This window comes from Pseudochaenichthys georgianus, chromosome 16, assembly GCF_902827115.2.
Source record: "Pseudochaenichthys georgianus chromosome 16, fPseGeo1.2, whole genome shotgun sequence".
NCBI lineage: Eukaryota > Metazoa > Chordata > Actinopteri > Perciformes > Channichthyidae > Pseudochaenichthys > Pseudochaenichthys georgianus.
The window spans coordinates 35,164,353-35,177,884 of record NC_047518.2 but is presented as its reverse complement, the minus strand read 5'-3'; the positions used below and the strand labels follow the sequence as shown (position 1 = coordinate 35,177,884).

The 13,532-nt window shown below is 42.1% G+C and overlaps 1 protein-coding gene across 1 annotated transcript in view; it reads right to left on the bottom strand.

Moving 5' to 3' along the window:
- myom3 (myomesin 3) overlaps positions 1-4,328 on the bottom strand; it is a 70,717-nt gene extending 66,389 nt beyond the window's left edge. Inside the window, exon 1 of the mRNA XM_034103372.1 lies at positions 4,168-4,328. The gene's annotated coding sequence lies outside the window, so the exon portion shown is untranslated. The remainder of the gene's footprint in view (positions 1-4,167) is intronic.
- Positions 4,329-13,532: the final 9,204 nt, after the last annotated feature.

Sequence of the window (13,532 nt, the reverse complement as noted above, 5' to 3'; positions counted from 1 at the left end):
AAGCACGCTCCCCTCTCCTGCAGGGAGAAAAACTATATTTATATACTTTATATAGGTTGATACAGTAGCCCCTTTTTTAAAATAGTTTTTATAGGTGTTGCCATTTGTTTTGTGTAGCGTGGTTCTACAAGCAAGTCAATGCATTCATTGGGTGGTATCAGAGAGTTACACGGGTCTGTAAATGCAATGAAAACAATTGGCCACAGCAAATCATTTATATTAAACATGTAATTTTTACTTTTGAATACTTCAGTACAAAGGATGTCTTGAATAATTTAAGTGATGTGTACTAGTGATGTTATGTATTGCGCCGAGGCTTCGGAGCGTGTGTCGAGTAATCCCCGAAGCTTTTTGTGAAGCATGTATCGAGGCTTGTATCGTTTTGGGCCAGTGACGTCACCGATGACAAACGAAGCCTCGCTGCCTGTCGATACCACGTGACTGCTTCAGGAAGTGATTCAGATCGGTTGAACCGTTGAACCACAACGCTCATAATACCCATGGATGTATACTAAGAACCATATTACCCCTCCTGTACGGAATCAAGAGAGCTCAGACCCTCACTCATATAGAGGTCGGAACATGTCATAAGTAGGCTATAAATAGATACAAGCATAAATAAATGTAGGAATAAAAACATCAATAAATACAGGAATACATATGTTGCAGTGTTTTCAGGGAGCTTTAGTGTGTGTGCTGTGGCTCAGCTGGAAAGCAGTTGACTCATGACCACAGGCTCCCTGGTTCAACGACTGAACAATACGTATTTTTTGTTGTTTATAAAAGCTACAGCTAAATGAGATAATGTAGTTAATAAATGTATTCTTTGATATGGTTTAGCCTTTCTCAGGCTACAACATGGTTAAGTTTACGAATATTATTAAGGAATATAAATCCCTCTTTGCAATGTTTACCAGCCTCCTTAGGATTTTCAATCACAATCATTAAACTGTAATAAATACAATATTGTTAACATGAAAATATGATTTTATGTTCGTTGTTTAGAGTTATTCTAAGGCTTTACTCATTGGGAACTCGGTATGAGAGAGCACACTGTTGAGATGTCCAATCTGCCTGTTTTACACACTTTGACCAACAGGGGGGTTTGTGTTCAAATGAAGCCCATGATGAAGCCTCATGAGATGAACCCTTTTGCGAACCAATTGGCTGGAAAGCTTCAAAGCTTCATAAGGCCTCATCTCGCCATCACTAATGTGTACACATATAAATCATTAGTCAAAACAGGGCTACATTTGATTTAATTAAAAGGTATACTATGTGGTAAACTGAAGAGCCCTTTGGGATCCGGAATTCCCATCACTAGAACGAATGACTTCTTCTGCGAGGATTTATAAAAGCAGCTGGAATCCCTTAAGTTGCATTACTGCCACCTACAGTATGTATTTCTGCTGAGTGTCATTATTCTATTGGATAAAAGAAGTTAGGAAACGCCCCTATACGATCCGCCCCTATACGATCCGCCCCTATACGATCCGCCCCTATACGATCCGCCTCCTTGCTGCGGTCTGCAGCCAGACCATGGATGTATAATAAGAACTGGATACAGCGTGGGAGGCGGGGCCTCATTCATTCCTATGAGAGTTGCTCATTAGCGCATGATGATAAAATGGCCAAACTTTTGAGAGAGTGAAACGTCACAGATTACCCGGCATGCCTGAGAAGTACCCGTATGTGCGCTCATAGCGCATGCACAACTTTAACCAACATGCTCGTTCACATCAAGCACGTCAATTTGCGTACACGTAACAGCACTGTGCGTTCATGACAGCATGGTAATGGCTTGTTATTATGCAGTTAGCAGCTAGCGGCTAGCTAGTAATTATGCTAATGTACACATAAATCGTTATGTACTTCTATTATGCTGTAACAGGATCTAGTGATATCCAACAGAGCTTCATTTAGCATGAAAGAATTATTGTACAAGCTTATTGCACTGTGTGTGTGTGTGTATATATATATATATATATATATATATACACACAGTGCAATAAGCTTGTTAGTGCAATAAGAAGCTACAGGAACGTTAATCTACGTCGGTAATATTAACTTTATTTAATACAACATTTACGGTACAAGATTTACATCATACAGCCCATGTAGTATAATATTTTACAAATGATGAATTACAGCAAACATGTGCAATATATCCATTATTACAGCTCCGTGGGCTGGCAGTAAGGCGATATGGGTCCGTTGTTATTGTGCATCCATGGGTAAAGAGAAACTCATGTAGTGCTGAACACGTAACATGAACGTGCCGGGCAGCGCGCGGTCCCGTGGGTTAGATGTGCGTTCATAATGCCGAGGGAAATAACTCTCAGAATAACGTTATTAGCACATTTTTACAACTTGAGGAACTAATGTTTTTAATAAGGGCTATACAAGTGTTCATACTGGGTTGTTTATTTAGTTTAAAACAAATTATCCAACGAGTTACAGACCACGCTTTCCCCATGTAAGTCAATGGGAAAAAGTGTTTCCGGGCCTGGCAACCAAACGGATGTGCAGTACCGCCGTTTGGCCAGCACGAATATTTCCATCTGAGTCCGGCGCACTTCCTGGGGGCTTGAGCCAGACCCATCTTGGCGCGCTACCTGTCTCACTCTTTTCCGGCCTCCAGCTTTTCCTGCTGGAGCCATGGATGTATAATAAGAACTGGATACAGCGTGGGAGGCGGGGCCTCATTCATTCCTATGAGAGTTGCTCATTAGCGCATGATGATAAAATGGCCCAACTTTTGAGAGAGTGAAACGTCACAGATTACCCGGCATGCCTGAGAAGTACCCGTATGTGCGCTCATAGCGCATGCGCAACTTTAACCAACATGCTCGTTCATATCAAGCACGTCAATTTGCGTACACGTAACAGCGCCGTGCGCTCATGACAGCATGGTAATGGATTGTTATTATGCAGTTAGCAGCTAGCGGCTAGCTAGTAATTATGCTAATGTGCACATCAATCGTTATGTACTTCTATTATGCTGTAACAGGATCTAGTGATATCCAACAGAGCTTCATTTAGCATGAAAGAATTATTGCACTGTATATATATATATATACACAGTGCAATAAACTTGTTAGTGCAATAAGAAGCTACAGGAACGTTAATCTACATCGGTAATATTAACTTTATTTAATACAACATTTACGGTACAAGATTTACATACAGCCTATGTAGTATAATATTTTACAAATTATGAATTACAGCAAACATGTGCAATATATCCATTATTACAGATCCGTGGGCTGGCAGTAAGGCGATATGGGTCCGTTGTTATTGTGCATCCATGGGTAAAGAGAAACTCATGTAGTGCTGAACACGTAACATGAACGTGCCGGGCGGCGCGGTCCAGTGGGTTAGATGCGCGTTCATAATGCAGAGGGAAATAACTCTCAGAATAACGTTATTAGCACATTTTTACAACTTGAGGAACGAATGTTTTTAATAAGGGCTATACAAGTGTTCATACTGGGTTGTTTATTTAGTTTAAAAAAAATTAAATGGTTACAGACCATTCTTTCCCCATGTAAGTCAATGGGAAAAAGTGTTTCCGGGCCTGGCAACCAAACGGATGTGCAGTACCGCCGTTTGGCCAGCACGAATATTTCCATTTGAGTCCGGCGCACTTCCTGGGGGCTTGGCTGGAGCCCGCCGCTTAAAGGTGGCGGGCGCGGACCGGTCATAGAGCCCATAGTGTTTAAGGTGGTTAATTTTACCTGTAAAATCCATAGATTTAGGAGGTTCCCTAGTGGCCGTTAGCTGTACAAAAAAAATGGGGAAAAAAGTCCCGGCTTATAGTCCGAAAAGTACGGTAATTAAAAGCTACATCCACTACGGCCATCAAAAGACGAGACCATTAAGAAGAACAGGTAGCTGGAGAAACAATCAAAGATTCAGAAGAAACTATAATAAATATAATGTCTTCTGAAAATACAAAGAAAAGGGAATAATTAACAGCATGATGCAGATGTACTGGAGGCACAGTGTATGCATTATCCTCACATTTAACGTTGTGGTTTTATATTTTATAGCGCATTACTGTAATGTGTCAGAACAGTAATCTGTCTAAACATATGAAAGGCAGAAACATCTGAGTGCCATTTGTGCTAGATCTAGATGAAGATGAGAAAAGGAAATCCCACTCACGCTTTCTTTAAAGAAACAGGTGAAGTCCTCTGGGTGCAAATCTGTAGGACGGATATATCCCACTTCCTTTTCTGTCTGCCTGTCTGTCTCTCTCCTTGAAGATCCTCTTCAGTCGTGCTGTCTCACCTCTGAGGATGTACTGTCTGCTACCTCACTCTCTCCTGTCTCTATGCCTCTCCCGATGAAGCGCCGAGGGTGACCCTGAGCACAAAGTGTCCTTCAGTGCCAAGAATGCCGACAACACAATGCTCTCTCATTCTTAAGTTGTTAAATATAGACCAATGACACCCCCCAACCCCTCTGCCCACCCTGCACACATGACTTTACAACACAGTCAATCCTAACAAAACCACCACAGGCACATAAACACAGATCATTAGCGTCCCCCAGGTCGATTTACAGACGGCTCCGAGGACAAGCGGTTTGGAGATGACACCACAGCTCCCTTTACAATAAGAGAGGCTGGAAAGAATGACCTGAATAGCTGGAAGATACAGCTGGAACAGCCTCAGGAGAACAACTGGTGGAGGAACTACGAATGTCTTCTCAATAAATGTCACTTAGAGAAATATATATATTTATCTCGGCTCTGGCAGCACTATCCCACCTGGGTACAAAGAATACGAAATGAAAGGCTTGGAAATGTCAAGCAGGTGGAGAGAGGAGAGAGAGGGAGAAGGAAAGAGAGAAATGGAAACATAGAAGAAGGAGCAAGATGTGGGCTTCATGCGCCACCGAGCAACTTAAATTAACTGCATCCTGCCTCGAACACTGTATCCAGCTTCCATCCTTATATAATACAACAATCTACTTCTGTCTTTATGCCTTTATCTCCACTGCTCTATCACGTATAATGTTTCCTGTATCGCTCAAATCTGTCTGCCATTTTCTTTGCCATAAACATATTTGAGATGTTACTTCTTATTTTTTTCAACTTAATTTATGGGAGGATTCTCTGGTCTTCTGGTCCAGAATAAAATATGTCAATAATTGTTGCATGCGATTGTGTAGATTTTGAGACTAAAACCCTCTTGCTTTGGTTATCCTCAGTCTTTTCAATTCATACCATCAATGGGTTAAAATTGGATTTGTCACTTTCTAACCAAACTGACATTTCCATCCGCCCTAGCTGTCTACTTAGCGTGTATTGCTGAGCAACAAATGCAGGCAGGATAATATAAAAGGCTATATTTACACAGCATAGTGTGTACTGTGCAGCTTAATTACAGTGCCTGGGCTGAAGGTGTTTCTCGGTGCACCGTTGTCTGTTGTTCTTGATTTGACTTGAACTTTAAATTGCACTTTTGCCCCCTTTCTTTTTGTATTCTCTTCTTTCTTGCATCTCCTTTACTGTGATCTTTGAACAGTTCCTGGAACTTGTCCACTGATCTGTCTCTTTAAACAGCACACTCTGGGTTTGTTAGAACTGAAGTTGAAGATATCCGCAGTGCTTCAAGAAAGTTTTTCTTTAACTTGCTCTGCAAACAAAACTTTGTGGAGTTATTATAAACACCTGTTCTGGCTGTATGATGTAGAACGTTTTTTTCTTTCTTATTCTTATACAATACTAATACTTTGAAGGAAGCCCACACAATTATAATGTTGTCATGGTTGTATGGGTTTGATTGTATATGTGTGACTGACGGGGGCTTCACATAGCATTGTATGGAGGGATGGGAGAGTTATTTTTAAGCTTTTCGAGGCGACACCTGCCTCTGAAACATCAGTACACAATACAAGCTACGGCTGCCAGGCCTTCTCTTCTCATCATACATTGCCAGTGACTGTCAGACTAAGAATAACAACAGGGACAAAGCAGCTGAGGGCGACCCTTTTATTAGTTGCTTATCTTTTATAAGGCTCCTCGGCTTCCAGGTCCATCAGGAACATCTCATGTCAGTGTTGTCTTTTATTTCTGTGCTAAGTGGAGACGCCGCTGTGTTTTATTAAAGCTCTGCGACGATGGGACATCTTTAACACTTTCACTGAGAAGTCTCTGAAGTACTGCCATGCCTAAATACTCAACCAGTGCAAATGGGCCGGATATATTTAAACCACTTATGCAAATGGTTTTAGTTGCACTTTCCCAGAGCACCTAAAGCACAACATCCTTAATTAAATTGCACATGTACCAGGTGAAACATGTATGGCAAGCCAACAAGGAATATTTGCAGCACACACAAAGACTTACCATGTTTTTATGAATCTTTAATGCATATTCACAATTTATGCTTTGTGCTTTTACTTACATAAATTATAAATAAAAGCTCAGAGGGAATGTGTGGCAAACATGTATTCCCTGTTGGATGTTCTTGCATTTTATCTGCAGCTCACAGATGCCAGTGATATCTTATCCTTAATGTATGGGTCGCTGTGGAGAGAACACTGTCTCATGCTGGTTGTATTTGATGCCTTGTTCACGTCACTTTACAGGAAACTAGAAAAAGGAAGTGGAGGAGGGTGGAACAGCTCTAAGGGATTGACATAAAGCTTGTTGGAGAGCCCACATCTCAAATATTTTATTTATGGATTTTAAAAACCAACCACAAAAGGCCTGTAAAGCAACTTTGTATGGAGCTGATTGTATTACTCGTAATGTAATTTAGATTTGTATTGCCTTCAACTGCTGACATCTATTAGTATAATGCAGTCTTTGCTGGAAAATGTGTCTATTTACAAAAAGTTGTAATATAAAGTCTGAACTCTCATAGCGAAGACAATCCCTTGAAGGAAGGCTAGTGTTAATTTGTTTTTCCTTCTCAGTTTGCAGCTCATGTTATATGGCATGACATGAGCCAAAGGCCAGGGTACGAAGGGATGTTCTTTGTTCGTTTTGATAATAATTTGTGTAACATTATACATTTTCTTAATACATTTCGATTTGTTGTACCTTTTTAGGAACCTAGTACATGGGTGTTTCTCAATCGCGAGTACGCTTGCTTGGTAGCACATGTCTGCCGAGCATCTTGCTTCAGAAGCGAGGCAAGAATACTTCCTGGCATTCGGAAAACAAAGAGTGGAACAGGCTAGCAAGTGTGCAGGTGTGCGTCATATGAGAGGCCCCGCCTTTGGGGAAATTGATCCGTGCGCAAAGCATTGTGGGGATTTTAAGACCGCGGAGTCTACACATGTGCAGCCTCGAAATTTCTCCTAACGAAGCACGCCGGGCTCGGTAGATTTCCAAGTATGCAGGAGATTGGAACAGTCATTCGGCGGCACTCGATGTCGAGGTAGTATGCTTGAAATAGTGGCTCTGCAGCAGCTTTACTCACAATTGAAAAACACCCCATGTCTTATATTTTCCCGACATGTTGCATTCTTTATGTGCGTAATAAATGTTTGACTTCCTACATCATATCGGCAAACTGAGACTGGGCTCAGTGTTCAGTGTACAGCCATCTGTCAGTTTCAAGACGGAAGCGATCATTGTTCTACTGGGGATTGTCTCATTGGTAACTAAATATTACGAAGCTTTCATCTCATCTTCTCACCTACCAGTTATTTGGCCCAGAATAGACCTTAATGGACACCAGAGTTTCCTGGATGATCCATCATTTCCTGGACAGCCTTGACAGCTGTTTTGGTATCTTTTTTCTAATCAAAGACCCATTAAGATCTCATTAGAATGCAAGAGGGGGAGACGTGATTGCATCCAATTACATGCAGACTTCAATTCATCAATTTCAATGGGGATGGAAGGAAGAGGGCTGCTGGGTTTGATTCAATCATGCCACGTCAATGGGGAAAAGTACAATACAGTTTTTCTGTAGGATCCTCCTAAACTTTGCAATACCTGTCATCAGACGTCAAAGAGCCAAGTTGTCTGCAGTATCACTTCAATGGTATGACAAACCGATAAATCATGCTAAATTAAGCATTGAATAGACCTTGATATGATTCCCCCTCTGAACAGTTACCCACATCTCATATTTGTTTTCAAATAGGTATGGCTGTCTCCACCAGTTGTAGACGCAGTTGATCAATCCTATTTTAGTTGGTGACATTATTTTTCTTCTGCCTTTTTTGTTGTATAGATTAGCCATCCCTGCTTATACAAGTAGTAGTTTTAGTTGTCAGCGATCTGCGGATGCCTACTCCCACCTGTCGAGTACGGCTGTACTGAGGTGTTTTTCCTCCGGAGACGTCGCGGAGAGACGGAGCGGCTCCACCTGTTGCTGCATGTGATCTGCGATTTACGGAGGCCTGCTCGTCGCGAAGAGACGGAGCGGCTCCACCTGTTGCTGCCTGCGATCTGCGATCTACGGAGGCCTGCTCCCACCTGTAGAATACGGCTGTACTGGAGAGGTTTTTACCCCGGAGTCGTCGCGGAGAGACTGAGTGGATCCACGCTTCGGGCTTGGCCTGCTTCCACCGGGCGTGTGCTGCTGTGCGGAGGAGGATTTTACCACCGCTGGGGCCTGCTTTCCACCTGTCTTGGTTCTGCTGTTGCAGAGGCCTGCTTTCACCCCGGGGATACCACGGAGGGACCGGAGCGCTTCCACGCTGCTGTTTTCGCCTGTCCTTTGCTGCTGTGCTGATTTTGCTCCAGGAACATCGCGGATACTGTGTGCTGGTCTGGGAAAATGGCCCATATCGGGATTCTGCTGTGCCTGTTAACTGTTTTGGACTATGAGAAGATCTCTAGTCATTCTGAGAAGTCTACTGGATTCAGGTCTGTTCTGCCACCCGCAGTGGGCAAAGGTTCGGATGTGTTGCTCAAACAATTACCGGTTGCCTTGTCACAGACAATCTGCTCAAAGAAATATGTTTGTCTTTTTTGTTTTCCTGGAATGATGGTTCTTCAGGACTGCTTCTTAAGCTCAAATCACACTCTCGCAGACTTTTCCGGTGTTTCTAAATTAGATGACAATGTATGTGTGTCGTTTAAGAGGAAAAGATGCCTGTTTTTGTTGTTGTTATTACTGTCAGGAAATGTACAACCTAACCCTGGTCCGCCCAGTAGTAGTAGTCAGATCGCTACTCCTGCTGATTTTAAAGCTAGGTCTGGGTTGGGTTTCATCCACTTGAATGTGCGCAGTCTGTTAGGTAAACTAGATTTTGTCCGTATCTGGGAGAGGTCGACTGACGCTGACGTCATTGTTTTATCAGAAACATGGCTAAACAAATCTATTTTGGCCTCTGACATTGCCTTAAATGGTTTTAATGTGTATCGTACCAACCGGCTTAATAAAGGTGGTGGCGTTGCCATTTATGTTAAGAATAAGTTCAGTGTAACCACATTAGTTTCCAAATCGATCAGTAAGCAATTTGAATTTTTAGTGGCAAAGGGTCAACAGGTCATGTTGATGGGCTGTTACAGACCCCCCTCAGCTGTCAAAGACTCCTTGTCTTTGACAGCAAATCTTTTATCACAACTAGACTACAAGGAAATAGTACTATCTGTCAGTAACCACAAAGAATCTGAATAATAATTTTGGAAAGCCATTACATGTAAATCGTTATCCACCGGCGATATCCGTAATGAGCTACCTCCGTGCATTACCACAGCATCTGGCACTATATCGGACAGGGCTACTATGCTAAATTGCTTTAATGAGCATTTTGTGTCCTGTGGTTCTCTATTTGATTCTGTCACTAACTCTGTTTCTGTGAACACTACAGTATGTGACTCTGAAAAACGTGTGTTGGAAAACCCTTTTAGTTTTACCCCTTTTACTTTTAAGCTTTAACCAAGCTAGATCCTAAGAAACCGGCTGGCCCGGACAACGTAGAACCTTTCTTTTTAAAGATAGCTGCAGATTTTATTGCTCCACCTCTCACTACTCTTTTTAACCTCTCCCTCAGCTCAAACACAATTCCAAAATTGTGGAAGTCAGCGTATGTCCTGCCTTTGCTAAAAGGAGGGGAGGCCACCTTATTAAATAACTATAGGCCAATCTCTAAGTTGTCAGTTCTGACTAAGGTTCTTGAACGCTTAGTGAGTGAACAGGTAAAGGTGTTTTTATGTACAAATGACATCCTGTCTAAACATCAGTCAGGCTTCAGAAAGCAACACAGCACCATCACTGCCACAATGAAAGTGGTGAATGATGTGGCGAGTATTTTAGATAATAAGCAGAGTTGTGCAGCTCTATTTATTGACCTTTCAAAAGCGTTTGATACCGTCGATCATCACATTTTAAAGCAGAGGCTAGCCAGTATAGGCATGTCCAGCCATGCAGTGGGGTGGTTTGTAAACTACCTCTCTGAAAGGTCCCAATGTGTTCATTTTGATGGGCTGTCTTCTAAGTGGTTGAACATTGCAAATGGTGTTCCCCAAGGTTCTGTTTTAGGTCCACTTTTATTCTCCATCTACATCAACAGTTTAGGTGAAAATGTGGATGAAGCTACTTTACATTTTTATGCGGACGATACCGTGATGTATTGTGCAGGTCCCTCCATTAAAGAGGCTGGTGTTAAATTACAGGCTGTTTTTAACACTATTCAGACTCAGCTCTCTGAACTAAAGCTTCTTTTAAATGTTGAGAAAACCAAGGTAATGCTCTTTTCTAAAGCTAAAAAGACACCAGAGCCTGTTTTAGATATTGTAACTACGCAAGGAATACAACTTGAAGTGGTTGCCTATTACAAATACCTTGGTATCTGGCTTGATGATTGTCTCACTTTTAAACTTCATGTCAATAACCTGCTTAAAAAGCTGAGGGTTAGGCTAGGGTTCTTCTACAGGAACAAGTCCTGTTTCTCGCTTGAGGCCAGGAAAAGGCTAGTCACTGTGACCTTTTTACCTGTGCTGGACTATGGGAATCTGGTCTATATGAATGCACCTGCCTATTACCTGGTCAAGTTAGATGCTGCGTATCACAGTGCACTAAGATTTGTGACAAACTGTAAAGCATTAACCCATCACTGTACCCTGTATGCAAGGGCTGGTTTGCTTTCACTAACTGTACGGAGGCTCAGTCACTGGTACATTTGTATATACAAAGCCATGTTAGGGAAACTTCCATCTTATATCTGCTCCCTGATCTCACGGAAAATTGTAAGTGGCTACTGCCTGAGATTGAATGCTGTGGTTTTATTAAATGTGCCAACTGCTAGGACTGTCTTAGGGAAGACAGCTTTTAGATGTGCAGCTCCTCTGTCTTGCAAATTAAATGGAAACTAAACAATCTGGTGCCACTAAATGTTTTTAAAGCTCGGTTGGATGCTAGTCAATCGGAATCTGTTGGTACCTGTTTATGTGGATAATTATGTAAATGATGCTGTATGATGTCCTTTTGTTGTTCCGTTTATGTTTATGTTTCATGTGGAACTACTTGAGCCGGTCTCCCTTGAAAAAGAGATCAATCATCTCAATGGGATTTATCTGTATAAATAAAGGTTTGAAATGAAATGAAATTGAAGCAACATTATGAGTCAGCTATTATTAACTCGACTTGACTGGCAAACATCCATGAATCAAAGATAGACTCAGTTGATCAAGCTGTGTCACTCCACCTACAGGACTTTTACATTTGCTTCTCCTTACATTACTTGTTAGACGCTTTTATCCAAAGCGACTTACATACTCAATACTGTGGACAATCCCCACAGGAGCAATTTGGGGGGAAGTGTCTTGCCCAGGGACACAACCTTAATAGCTTTGCTGCAATGTTCATTGGAGTCCTCCTCAGACTGACCCTGAATATGAGCATTACAAATTGGAGGTTAATTTGGTTTTGCAGCAGTAAATGACAGATGTTCTTGGTTCTGGCCGTGGCTATGGAATTAGTATTCAGAAAGAAGGACAAATATACCAAATGGTGTATAAAAAAATGGCTGAACGTGCAGGTAAAACATTTTCGTGCATTCTTTTTCAAACGTTACATCCACCAGTGCATTTAGACAGAAAAAAGCGTTTCAAGGCCTTGCTACACTAGCTACGCTTGCTAGTGGCATTGCCTAATATTCTTGCAAACCCCTCTTCTGTGGAATTGTAGAAACAGATTGTCAATTATCTTAAGGGAAAATGGGGAAATGTCTTAGGCCCCATTTACACGGGAACGCAAACGAAAAAGGAACCGAATTCGATATTAAAAAGTCGAGGGAACCGTGCGGCAGAGTTACCGTTAGAATTTTTTTCCGCCGGTCAACATGTCCGTTAAAGTTTAAATCTTCCGGACAAAATTTGAAAAGTGCCGGTTAAAGGTCTTCTTTGTTATTTATTGAGCTTTAAAAAAATTAATAACGACTCTATATAATAATATAAGAATAATACATGGAGCCTCTCTTTTTCTCCCCCTCTCCTGCTCACTTCCACGGGGGTGAGCAGGAGAGGTGGGGAGAGGTGGGGATATGGCGTGCTGTATAGGGCGTACACACGGAGCCGTTTGACCCCCCAGAGCGTTCCGTCCGCGTCTTACGGCCCGTCCACACAGCGGCGTGCGTTGACGCTTGGCGACGGGCGTGTCTGACACTCGACCAACAACCAATCACATGACACACAAGCAGCGGTTTGATTGGCTAGAGCTTGTACTGGCATATGATTCGATTGGCTAGAGCTTGTACTGGCATATGATTCGATTGGCTGACGCTTCTGCCGAGGCGTCAAAAGTTGAACATTGTTCAACTTTTGCAGCGAGCCACGCCAGCAACGCTCCGCGTCGCTTCCCACGATGCAGTTAGCTTAAAAGTGACGTTGGAAGCTTCAACGCACGCCGCTGTGTGGACGGGCTGTTAGAGAACCTCATGGTGCATTATCAGACTTTGAGATCAGAGTACAGATTCATTAGCAGCGAGGCATGCAGACATTTCAATGAACCCAGTTAACTCGATGCACCTTATCAGAAAAGATGGCTAATACCAAGATAGGGTGAAAACTGAAGTGTTGGATGATAGCTTTAAGACAAAGATACCCGAACTTATCCTTGGGAAGTTCTCTCAGCATCTTCAAACATGTTCTAAAGGGGTATAATTACTTTATAGAAGGTTTTTCTTTGCTCTATCTTTCCATACTGAAACTGCCATAAACGTAGATAGTGAATGTAATGAATTAGACCGCATGCAGCCTTCTGAAGGACATGGTGCATTTATTAAGTTTCAAGGACACATTATTAGTGTTTTATTCTGAGGAAAGAAATAACCAAAGTACGTATAAGTCTATTTGGACCCTTTCGACTTTTAAAGCCATGTGCACCGAGTACTAGAAATCACTCAAGTGGTCATCATTATTTAAATTGATCCAGGGATGGCACACACAATCTCATCTGTGTTTGATATAGCATTTGGTGTGTCCAACCTATTCTCATTTAAAGTTTGATCATGCCTGTGGACTTGAGTTTGCCCTGCAATCTCTTTTACAATCTTCTTGGGACTTGGAGAGTTGAAAGAGGAGATAGACAGCCTTCTGGCAGAGAGACAGAAAA